Genomic DNA, 12,884 nt, shown 5'->3' with positions numbered 1-12,884 from the left:
AGTATCTGGTTTTACATTTAGTTCTTTAATTCATTTTGAGCTTTTTGGTATATGGTGTGAGAAAATGTTCTAATTTCATTCTTTTCCATGTAGCTGTCCAGGTTTCCTAGCACCACTTATTTTAAAAAATATATTATCTTCTCTTTTTGAGAAATATTAATTAGTTAATTTTACTTTTTTGTGCTGGACCTCCGTTGTTGCACTCGGGCTTTCTCTAGCTGGGGAGAGTGGAGGCTGCTCTTCATCGCTGTGCTCAGGCGCGGCATTGCAGCAACCCCTCTTGTTGCGGAGCATAGGCTGTGGGTGCATGGGCTTCAGCAGTTACAACACAAGGGCTCGGTTGCTCTGTGGCGTGTGGACTCTTCCTGGACCAGGGATCAAACCTGTGTCCCCTGCATTGGCAGGCGGATTCTCATCCACTGAGCCCCCAGGGAAGTCCTCCAGCACCACTTATTGAAGGGACTGTCTTTTCTTTTTTTGTATATTCTTGCCCTCTTTGTCATAGATTAATTGACCATAAGTGTGTGGGCTTATTTCTGGGTTTTCTATGCTGTCTCACTGATCTATAATATAAGTGCAAATCCTTTCGGGTCAGAAGACTTCCTTGTTAGGGTGGGAACACTTCTTCCCCTCTCCCAGTGGCCCTTCCACGTGGAAGTAGCTCTACTAGCTTAACACCCCCACTTGCTTCTTCCTAGAGAGGGAGGAATGACTATCATTGTGCTGTTGTTCGGTTTTAAATTCCTGTGTTTTTGAGATATGTGACACGTGACATACAGCACTGTGTAACATTAAGATCTGCGACACAAAGACTTGACCTACATCACAGAACGATCATCACAGTAAGTTTAGTGACCACCTATCATCTTATATAGATAAGCATTTAGAGAAATACATAAAACCTTTTCTCTGTGATGAGAACACTTAGGATTTACTCCCCTAAAACTTTCACATCTAACATACAGCAGTGCTAATTATATTTAACATGTTGCACATTGCACATTACATTCCTAGTACTTATTTACCTTGTAAATTAAGTTTGTGTCTTTTAACTGTCTTCATCCAGTTCGCCCACCCCACCCCCTCTCTCTAGTAATTACACATTTGACCTCTTTTTCTGTGAGTTTGTTTTTGAAGTAAATTGACCCACCACACTTTATTACTTCCTGATAGACAACATAGTGATTCCATATTTCAAAATAATCACCACAATAAGTCTAGTTATATCACCATACAAAGTATTACATTTATTGACTATATTCCCCACACTGTATTTTTTATATCCGTGACTCATTTATTTTGCAACTGGAAGTTTTTACCTCTTAATATCCTTCATCTATTTCTTTCCTCCCCTCACTTCTCCACCCTCTGGCAACCACCTGTTTGTTCTCTATATTTACAACCATTTTGGTTTTGCTACATTTATTCATTTGTTTCTTAGATTGCACATATAAGTGAAATCATACAGTATTTGTCTTTCCGTGACTTATTTCACTTAGCATAATACCCTCAAGGTCCATTCATGTTGTCACAAATGGCAAGATTTCATTCTTTTGGCTGAGTACTATTCCATTATATTAATATATACAAAATCTTCTTTATCCATTCATCTATTGATTGGCATTTAGACTGCTTCCATATCTTGGCTGTTGTAAATAATGCTTGTGTCCTTTCTAATTGATGTTTTCATTTTCTTCAGATAAATACCTGCAAGTGAAATTTCTAGGTCTTCTGGTCATTCTGTTTTTAATTTCTTGAGGCATCTCCATACTGTTTTCCATAATGACTGCACAAAAGGGATGACTTTTCTATTATAATTATTACATTTGTAAAGAATAAACAGGGAAGGCTCCACTCAGCCCTTTCTCTCTCCAAAACCTATTCTGAGAGGCCTGTAGGTGACCAACATTACCTATGATTAAATGGAGAGATTCAGAATTAGGAAGCCCTCTTATGTAAGTAAATGTTAAGTCACATTCTTTAGTATCAGATCTTATCAGTAATAAAGGTCATAGTTTTGATCACCTGTCTGCCTAATGCTTTTGATTTATGTCTCAATTGGCTCAGAAACCTGGGTGAAGATGAAGAGTGTTGTTTATCACTCTAATATCTAGGGATTTATCTTACAGATGTATTTACATATGTGTGAAATAACATGTATACAAGTTTATCCATTGCAAGATTGTTTGGAGCAGGAAAAGACTGAGAACAATCTACATGTCCATGTAAAATTATTTAAATCATGACACTACTGCACAATGGGATATTATACAGCCATAATACATGAGCAAGCTCCAAGATAGAGTAAAAAAAGTGTATTGTGGTAATCATTTCATGATATATGGAAGTCAAATCATTATGCTGTGTACCTTAAACTTATACAGTGCTGTATGTCAATTATATCTCAGTAAAATTGAAAAAGAAGTTGGTGATAAATGTTACCAAAAAATTAAATCTGGATGAAGATGGAATGGCAAAATTGTGAGAGAGGTTCTATTTATATATGGTGGTCAGCAAAGTTCTCTCTGATATGACATTTGTGCTCAGGCCTGAAGGAAGAAAGACTAGAACTTTGAAAACAAATAGTTCAAAGGCCCTGAGGTATGTATACTCTGAGATCTTTTGTATACTTACTATGTAAAAGGATTTTCCCTAGGCTTAGTTAATTCTTTTAGAATATTTTGCATCTACAAAATCCAGGAACAATTATAGAAAGAAGTATATGCACTCATTAACCAATAATTCTTAAGAAATACAAAGGGTGAATTTTCATGAAAACAAGTTCATTTTCTTCAGATTAATCTGGAATTTGAGATTGTACAAAGCCTACTACTGGCTGACTCACATGTCCACATTTGATCTTCCACAATACACTCCTGAAATCCTAAAATGATGAAGTTCTGTCTGTCTCTGTCAGTGATCCTTTCTAGCACTCTAAGAACTAGAATAAATCTCTGCATATTCTTGTGAGTCTCCCAAAGTTTGCCTTAGCCAGAGACAAAGAGGAATCAATCTTTCAAGTTGATAACCCTCAGCTCTGTTTTCAGGGCTTCCCAGGTGGTTTGGTGGTAAAGAATCTGCCTGGAAGTACAGGAGCCTAAGGTTTGGTCCCTGGGTCAGGAAGATCTCCTGGAGAAGGAAACAGCAACACATTCCAATATTCTTGCTTGGGAATTCCATGGACAGAGGAGCCTGGCGAGCTATAGTCCATTGGGTCTCCAAGAGTTGGACATGACTTAGCAACTGAGCATGCACACAGCCTTGTTTTCAGAGTAAACATATCGAGTTAATGAAAACAGACACTGAGTATTATTTTAGGGGAAATAGCAGAGGACAGAGGGATAGGGGAAAACCAAAAGAGATCAAAAGGTTATTAAACAACCTGGAATTAATGATAATAAACTTGAAAAAAAAGTTTCAAACCAGTGTATCCTGTTTTTTTCCTGTCCACCCTCCGTAAAGTAAGGGTCTTAGAGAAAGGCACAATGAATTTAACAAGACTCCAAGCTTTCCTAATACAGGAGGCAGGGGCTGTTTCATTTACTTTTGTATCTTCAAACACGTGGTAGGCAGGCCATCTATATTTGTGGAATTAACAATTCATGTTAAAACTAAGCAATAGCAACCATAATTTTCTATATATTAATACACTGCTTGATGATGAAAGTGAAAGTGAAGTCGCTCAGTCATGTCTGACTCTTTACGACCCCATGGATTGTAGCCTACTAGGCTCCTCCATCCATGGGATTTTCCAGGCAAGAGTACTGGAGTGGGCTGCCATTTCCTTCTCCAGGGGATCGTCCCAACTCAGGGATTGAACTTGGGTCTCCCGCACTGCAGACAGATGCTTTACCATCTGAGCCATCAGGGAAGCCCTTGCTTGATGATACTTGGGTTCAATTTCATGTATGGGTTTCCTATTGTTTTTCATAAGGCCTGCCCATGAAAAACCCAAAAAGATGCAATGGAGCACTCCCAGGCCCTCTCTTGTACTCAGAGGAAATGGGAGACCGTCTGACTGTGGGCATAAGAATTTCAAGGCCCAGAGCATGGCAGTTAGGCCTGGCCATGGCTCGCTGAGTCTCAAGGTAATTACCTTCTATGATAGTCTAAGTTGTTCCTGAGGCTTTGCCTTGAGGGGTATCCCACCTGCAGAATTGCTAAGAAATGCAAACTTTGGGTGTCTTCTGAAAGACACAAGAGAGGCTATGGGAAGACACATTCACTCTCTGGCATGTACATCTTGTTTGTATCTTTCACTCTGCTTGTTAGCTTATTCAGAACAAAATCAAAGTAACAGCAACTTGAGTGGAGGCTAAGTCTTTAGTCTCTATTCCCTGAACCCAGGCCAGATTCAGTGGTCCAGTTTTCAGCTTACTAAATTATATCATCCACCACTGTTTCTACAGTAAACATATTTAATGTGTGTGTGGTGGGTGTGTGTGTGTGCTCAGTCATGTCTGACTCTTTGCGATCCCCTGGACTGTAACCCACCAGGCTCCTCTGTCCGTGGGATTTTCTGGGCAAGAATACTGGAAAATATATTTAATAAAAGAAGATAATTTATGCACAGTGAGTATTAGTTTAATAGAAGATTGAGGAATATGCTTGTGTCCTCAAAGAGTTGACTTTCCAGTGAGAGAGACAAAAAGTATAGAAAGCTTTACTATTGAAACCCATGTCAAATCTATGGGAACTGAGAACCCATATGATGAATCAGGAGGCATTCACTCCACTGAATGTAATAGTATATAAACCTGCCTTTTCAAGTTACTTATTTTTTTAATAGAATTTTAAAACATAAAAGATTATCCAGTATAGAATTATTGAATCTATCTGAACCAGACCTTCTGAATGAGTATACCACAGTATGACACCCTTCTGCCTCTGATACAATCTTTCTTTGGGGTCAGGACAGAGGGCCGGAAGTACCTAAGCTTGCCATGGCGCCTGCACTGGCTCATTTGCCACCTTGTTAGGGTGGATTCTTTCTCCGGCAGCAGCCTAAGCTGTCCTCATGGCCTGGATGTGGTAGGAGGGGTCTCATGGAAATGAGCCCTTTGTTAGACCAATCTCAAGGAGATTTATCTTCTTTTTAGTTGATTACCTGGTTTCTTTAAAAATTTATAATGTGGAAATATACATATGACTTTACCATTTTAACCATTTTCTTTACTCTTTTTAAAATTGAGGTGTACTTGATATGTAACATTGTATTTGTTTCAGGTGTAGAACCTCATGATTATATATATATATATATATATAGCAAAATGTTTACCACAAATCTGGTTATCATTAGTCACCATACATAGTTACAATTTTCCCCTTGTGATGAGAACTTGTAAGATTTGCTTTCTCAGTAACTTGCAAGGTGCAATACAGTATTAATGCTATCCAAGCAGGTTCATTTGTCAGACTGCAGCAAGCCAAACGTGGGGGCTCCAAGCTTTGCAGCAGAGAAAGGGTTTATTCACAAAGCAGGCAAGCAAGGAGTGGGTGGGAGAACAAACCTAAAATTCACCTATTCCAAGGCAAGAGACTCGGGATATTTATGGGATAAAGAAGCAGGGTGGTCTGGGGTATGAGAAAGACCATCAGAGTCAAGAAAGAAGGGAAGTAATCTATGTTCTGTGCAGATGTATCTGGATGACAACCTTCTTCAGAGGATGTACATTCAGAAAACAGGGGTGGTAGCATAATCCGAAGGTGGAATTTTAACCCTTTGACATCAAAATGTCATCCACTGGACACTTATGCAGGACTAGTTAAATGGTCAGTGGTCTGAACCGGCTTGAACTGGGCAACATAGGTCCATTTTACCTGAGAAACAACTTATGCAGCCACTACTATAGCAACCTGTATGTCAGTGGTGGTGCTTTAGTCGCTAAGTTGTGTCTGACTCCTGTGACCCCATGGACTGTAGCCCATTAGGCTCCTCTGTCCATGAGATTCTCCAGGCAAGAATACTGGAGTGGGTTGCCATTTCCTTCTCCAAGGGATCTTCCCGACCCAGGGATCGAGCCCAGGTCTCCCGCCTTGCAGGCAGATTCTTTACCAGCTGAGACACCAGAGAAACCAATCTATGTCAGAGATGTTAGATAACATAGGGGCTGGTTAAAGGAATCTTGAAAAATGTTATATAACCATGGTGGCGCTTAGAAAGTATGCAATTTGTAGAAACAATCAAGGCGAGTTTAATCAGTGAAGGCAGGTTACAGGATACTATTTATTAAGTAAATTATAGGGTAAGAGATCTAACTGATGATTGCCCTTAGTGTCATTACTCAGTATAGTCACTATGCTGTGTGTTGTGTTCCCTTGATTTCTTTATTTTATAATTGAAAATTTGTTCCTTTGACTCCTTTCACCCATTTTACCTATCTAGCACCCTGCCTCTGGCAACCATCAGTCTGTTCTCTGTACCATGAACTGGGTTTTTAAAAAATTATTTGTTTTGTTTTTTTAGATTCCACATTATTAAGTGAGATAATACATATTTGTCTGTCTCTATCTGACTTATTTCACTTGGCATAATGTTCTCAAGGTCCATCCATGTTCTCACCTATGTGAAGATTTCTTTTATTGTGTGTGGCTGAGTAATATTCCCTCTGTGTGTGTGTGTGTGTGTGTGTGTGTGTGCGCGCGCACGTGCATGTGAGTGTGTGTATGTAGTTGTCCCTTGGTATCTGCAGGGGAAATTGGTTCCAGGACCCCCTGTGGATACCAAAATCTACAGATGCTCAAGTCTGTTACAAAATGTCAGTATTTGTATATAATCTACACACATCTTTTTATATACTTTATGTCATGTCTAGATTAATTATAATACCTAATTCAATGTAAATACTATGTAAATAGTTTAAATACAATGTACTTGACTATGTGCGGCTTCCCTGGTAGCTCAGCGGTAAAGAATCTACCTGTCAATGCAGGAGACACGAGTTTGATCCCTGAGTTGGGAAGATCCTCTGGAGAAGGAAATGGTAACCCACTCCAATATTCTTGCCTGGCAAATCCCATGGACAGAGGAGCCTGGCAGGCTACAGTCAGAAATCATCAAGGAAACGCAAATTAAAGGCACAATGAGAAACCACCATCATTAGAATGGCCAAAATTAAAAAGAATGATAGGGTGTTGTCCAGGATACTTAGCAGATATATTGCTGGTACAAGTGGAAAATGATCTGAGCACTTTAGTAAGCCATTTGGCAGTGCATGGTAAAGCTAAACATATGCCTGCCCAGTGACTCAGTAATTTCGCTATTAGCTATAAATCACAGAAATGAGCACACACATCTACCCAAAGACATGCACAGCACTGTTCAGATCAGCTTATTCATAACACCCAAATATCCACCAACAGAAGAATAGGTACATCAATTGTGGTACATTCATATCCCCGGAGAAGGCAGTGGCACCCCACTCCAGTACTCTTGCCTGGAAAATCCCATGGTTGGAGGAGCCTGGTGGGCTGCAGTCCATGGGGTTGCTAAGAGTTGGACACGACTGAGCGACTTCATTCACTTTTCACTTTCATGCATTGGAGAAGGAAATGGCAACCCACTCCAGTGTTCTTGCCTGGAGAATCCCAGGGACGGGGGAGCCTGGTGGGCTGCCGTCTATGGGGTCGCACAGAGTCAGACACGACTGAAGCGACTTAGCAGCAGCAGCAGCACATTCATATACCACATATATATTTACTACATGATTCCAGTTACATGACTTTCTGGAACAGGGAAAGCTAATCTGTGCTGGTTACTTTTAAGGAGGTATTGACTGGAAGAGGGAACTTTCTGGAGTGCTGAAAATGTTCTCTTGGTTTGGGTGGTGTTTACAAGGTAGTGTTCATTTGTGAAACTTCATCAAGTCATACCCTTGAAATTCATGCACTTCACTGTTTGTATAATTTTTGTTTTTAAAGTTAAAAAAAAATTTACAGCTACCTGCCCCCTGCCCATAAAAGCTCCTTCTTTTCCCTTTATGTGTCACAAATATTTTATTTTAAATGAAATCTTAGTATAGAACCTGTGCTGTTTTATGAATTTCCATATGTTCGATTCCTGGGTCAGGAAGATTCCCCTAGAGGAGAGCATGGAAACCCACTCCAGTATTCTTGCCTGGGAAATCCCATGGACAGAGGAGCCTGGTCAGATATAGTACACAGGGTTGCAAAGAGTTGGACAGAACTGAGCGAATCTCTGTATGTCTCTCTCTGTTGCCTATATAAGGTCTACTTACAATTTACATATATGTCAACCTGTGCATTGGGTCAAATGTAAAAAATGACTCAAGAAAACTTGGTTACTCACAATTAGTAGATAACTGAGGGGATATTAGAGGCCTCCAATTATCAGACATAGGGTCAGGCTCTAAGTCTCCCTCCAAGAATCTCATGCTCAGGTGATCTCTTATATATCTGTTATATAATGGCAGGTCTCAGACAAGATTCTGTCATATATTAAAAAATCTATTAGCAGGAAGACAGAAAAAAAAAAAAAGTCCTACAACCTATTCCCAAAGCTCAGAGAGACACTGGATTTCTGGCTTTTAGGCATTCTGACACATCTTACACAAACACAGAAACATAAAGGTCTAGCACAAGCCAAGCAGCCTCAGAGTGGGGCTCTTGGCCTGGAGCTTTGATTTATTAGCGTATTCTGCCACTTAGTGACAGATCTGTTGCTTAACTCAGATCTAAAATCTAGCAATCTACATTTTTGTGTCAATCTAGCAAAGACATATCTGCTTTTTAAAAAATTTTGATTAAGTGGTATATCCATTCTAGGAGGCCACCAGGGTTGGTTTGGCACTCTATGCTATTAGGGACTTCAGTTCAATTCAGTCGCTCAGTCGTGTCTGACTTTGTGACCCCATGAACCACAGCACGCTAGACCTCCCTGTCCATCACCAACTCCCAGAGTTCACCCAAACTCATGTCCATTGAGTCAGTGATGCCATCCAACCATCTCATCCTCTGTCATCCCCTTTTCATCCCACTCTCAATCTTTCCCAGCATCTGGGTCTTTTCAAATGAGTCAGCTCTTCACATCAGGTGGCCAAAGGATTGCAGTTTCAGCTTCAACATCAGTCCTTCCAATGAACACCCAGGACTGATCTCCTTTAGGATGGACTGGTTGGATCTCCTTGCAGTCCAAGGGACTCGCAAGAGTCTTCTCCAACACCACAGTTCAAAAGCATCAATTCTTTGGCACTCAGCTTTCTTTATAGTCCAACTCTCACATCCATACATGACCACTGGAAAAACCATAGCCTTGGCTAGATGGACCTTTGTGGACAAAGTAATGTCTCTGCTTTTGAATATGCTGTCCAGGTTGGTCATAACTTTCCTTCCAGGGAGTAAGCGTCTTTTAATTTCATGGCTGCAATCACCATCTGCAGTGATTTTGGAGCACAGAAAAATAAAGTCAGCCACTGTTTCCCCATCTATTTTCCATGAAGTGATGGGACCGGATGCCATGATCTTCGTTTTCTGAATGCTGAGCTTATTCTAGTTCCTGTGCATGCTTCTCCTACTTTATCCAATATCCCAAAAGTTGGAATGCTAGAAGGTTCAGTCTTGGGCTCTTATGACTATGCCAAAGCCTTTGACTGTGTGGATCACAAGAAACTGTGGAAAATTCTTCAAGAGGTGGGAATACCAGACCACCTAACCTGCCTCTTGAGAAATCTGTATGCAGGTCAGGAAGCAACAGTTAGAACTGGACATGGAACAACACACTGGTTCCAAATAGGAAAAGGAGTACGTCAAGGCTGTATATTGTCACCCTGCTTATTTAACTTATATGCAGAGTACATCATGAGAAACGCTGGGCTGGAAGAAACACAAGCTGGAATCAAGATTGCCAGGAGAAATATCAATAACCTCAGATATGCAGATAACACCACCCTTATGGCAGAAAGTGAAGAGGAGCTAAAAAGCCTCTTGATGAAAGTGAAAGAGGAGAGTGAAAAAGTTGGCTTAAAGCTCAACATTCAGAAAACGAAGATCATGGTATCTGGTCCCATCACTTCATGGGAAATAGATGGGGAAACAGTGGAAACAGTGTCAGACTTTATTTTTGGGGGCTCCAAAATCACTGCAGATGGTGACTGCAGCCATGAAATTAAAAGATGCTTACTCCTTGGAAGAAAAGTGATGACCAACCTAGATAGTATATTCAAAAGCAGAGACATTACTTTGCCGACTAAGGTCCGTCTAGTCGAGGCTATGGTTTTTCCTGTGGTCATGTATGGATGTGAGAGTTGGACTGTGAAGAAGGCTGAGCGCCGAAGAATTGATGCTTTTGAACTGTGGTGTTGGAGAAGACTCTTGAGAGTCCCTTGGACTGCAAGGAGATCCAACCAGTCCATTCTGAAGGAGATCAACCCTGGGATTTCTTTGGAAGGAATGATGCTAAAGCTGAAACTCCAGTACTTTGGCCACCTGATGCAAAGAGTTGACTCATTGGAAAAGACTCTGATGCTGGGAGGGATTGGGGGCAGGAGGAGAAGGGGACGACCGAGGGTGAGATGGCTGGATGGCATCACGGACTCAATGGACGTGAGTCTGAGTGTACTCTGGGAGTTGGTGATGGACAGGGAGGCCTGGCATGCTGCGATTAATGGGGTCGCAAAGAGTCGGACACGATTGAGCGACTGAACTGAACTGAACTGATACTCTCTCTAGGAGAAGTCATCTAATGTCATGACTTTAAATGTTTTCTTTATGTTAATAACTCCAAAATTTGTATCTCCAACCTTGCCTTCTCTCCTATGTTGCAAACTCATCTATCAGCTGTCCACTTGACACCTCTACCTGGATGACTAACAAATAGTTCAAACTAAATGCCTAACTAAGCTAGAATAATGCCATTATGCTAGACTAATTGTTCTCAGTATTGGAGAAAAGGAAGGGGAAAAGCAATAACCATCTCTTAGTGTTTAGAAATGTAGAGGGATTTTTCATTGCCACAATGGCTAGGGGTGCTACTTATATTTCTTCTAAAATTTTTTTTTCTACTTAGCATCATGTTTGTGAATTTCATCAGTGTTAATGCACGCAGTTTGGTTTATGTGTTTTCATTACTGTATAGTTTATTAGTTCATTGTTTAATTATACCACAATTTAGTTGGCCATTCTTTTTTTGGTGGCTCTTTAGTGTACTTCCAATTCTTTGCATTTATATATCATGCACTTATGAATATTCTTGAACATACCTTCTTAAGCACATTTGTAAAAATTTCCCTAGAATACACTTTTAGGAGTAGACTTTGGGGGCATCAACTATGCATATCATTAACTTTAGCACATATTATTACCAAGTTACTCTCTAGAATATTTTTACTAAGTTGACACTCAAAAAGATGGTCTTTAATATACTATCCTGCACAGTTATGGTATGAGAGAAATGGATATCAGCATGAGAGAGTCTTTTTGGTTCTTCATCTGAAAAAACAACTTTCCTTGTGTGCAGCCAGGAATCCATTCTCCCTGAAGGGTGGTAGCTGCATAGAGCTTGGCCCCTATAAGAGAGAGACAAGGAAGAAGAATGGGAGTGTAAAGGACCAGGGGCCTGATGGGAACAGTAAATATATCTTCTGCAATAAGTGTGGTTTCTCTTAGTAGACTGTATCTGTAGTTTACCCAGACATTGTGGGGGCATAAAGGAGCAGGGACATTTGTTCAGGTGTCACTGTCTCTAGGCAGAGTCTGGGTCTTCTTTTTATTCCCACTGCCAAACTCCATACCAGGACATTAGTAGGCATGGAGTAAATAATATTCAGAACCACTGAGTGGGGCTACCCTGACATGCATATGATTTGTCCTATTAAATACTTATATTCTAACTTGATCAAAAAGTGAATTGTTTTTATTTTGTCTGGCACAAAGTAGAGACTTGATAAATATTTGTTGAGTGGATAAAAGTGAACATGATTAATTTGAATTTAAATTATCTCAGCATAACTCAATTTTTTCTCATTGGCTTGATGTAATGTCTGGACTGAATCTATAACTGAATTTTTTTTTTCAGATAAATTCATTTGATCTGTTTTGGAACTGCCAAAAAACTCTGAACTCACTTAACAGACTATTTCACCAGACGTTTTAAATTTTCAAGAAAATGCTGGAAAGATTTGCTTTACCACAAGAAAAAACTCCTTTAAGTGAATAAAATTATTGTGCAAAAAGTATACTAATAGAAAGGGGCTCTTGGGAATTCCCTGGCAGTCCAGTGGTGAGGGTGCTGGACTTTCACTACTGAGGGACAGAGTTCAGTCCCTGGTGGGGGAACTAAGATCCTACAGTCTTTGCAGCTGGTTCAAAAAAAAAGGCCCTCTAATAGAGCAGTAGGTTTCTGCACTATTATGGATGGCATTTTGGTCTCTTAAAACGTTTCTTGTTTTAGATTAATATATGCTGACTTTATTTGGGGGGGCTCCAAAATCACTGCAGATGGTGATTGCAGCCATGAAATTAAAAGACGCTTACTTCTTGGAAGGAAAGTTATGACCAACCTGGACAGCATATTCAAAAGCAGAGACATTACTTTGTCCACAAAGGTCCATCTAGCCAGGGCTATGGTTTTTCCAGTGGTCATGTATGGATGTGAGAGTTGGACTATAAAGAAAGCTGAGTGCCAAAGAATTGATGCTTTTGAACTGTGGTGTTGGAGAAGACTCTTGCGAGTCCCTTGGACTGCAAGGAGATCCAACCAGTCCATCCTAAAAGAGATCAGTCCTGGGCGTTCATTGGAAGGACTGATGTTGAAGCTGAAACTGCAATCCTTTGGCCACCTGATGTGAAGAGCTGACTCATTTGAAAAGACTCTGATGCTGGGAGGGATTGAGGGCAGGAGGAGAAGGGGACGACAGAGGATGAGATGG

This window comes from Budorcas taxicolor, chromosome 2, assembly GCF_023091745.1.
Source record: "Budorcas taxicolor isolate Tak-1 chromosome 2, Takin1.1, whole genome shotgun sequence".
Classification (NCBI taxonomy): domain Eukaryota; kingdom Metazoa; phylum Chordata; class Mammalia; order Artiodactyla; family Bovidae; genus Budorcas; species Budorcas taxicolor.
The sequence above is the reverse complement of the archived record's forward strand: the minus strand, read 5'-3'. Positions refer to the sequence as shown.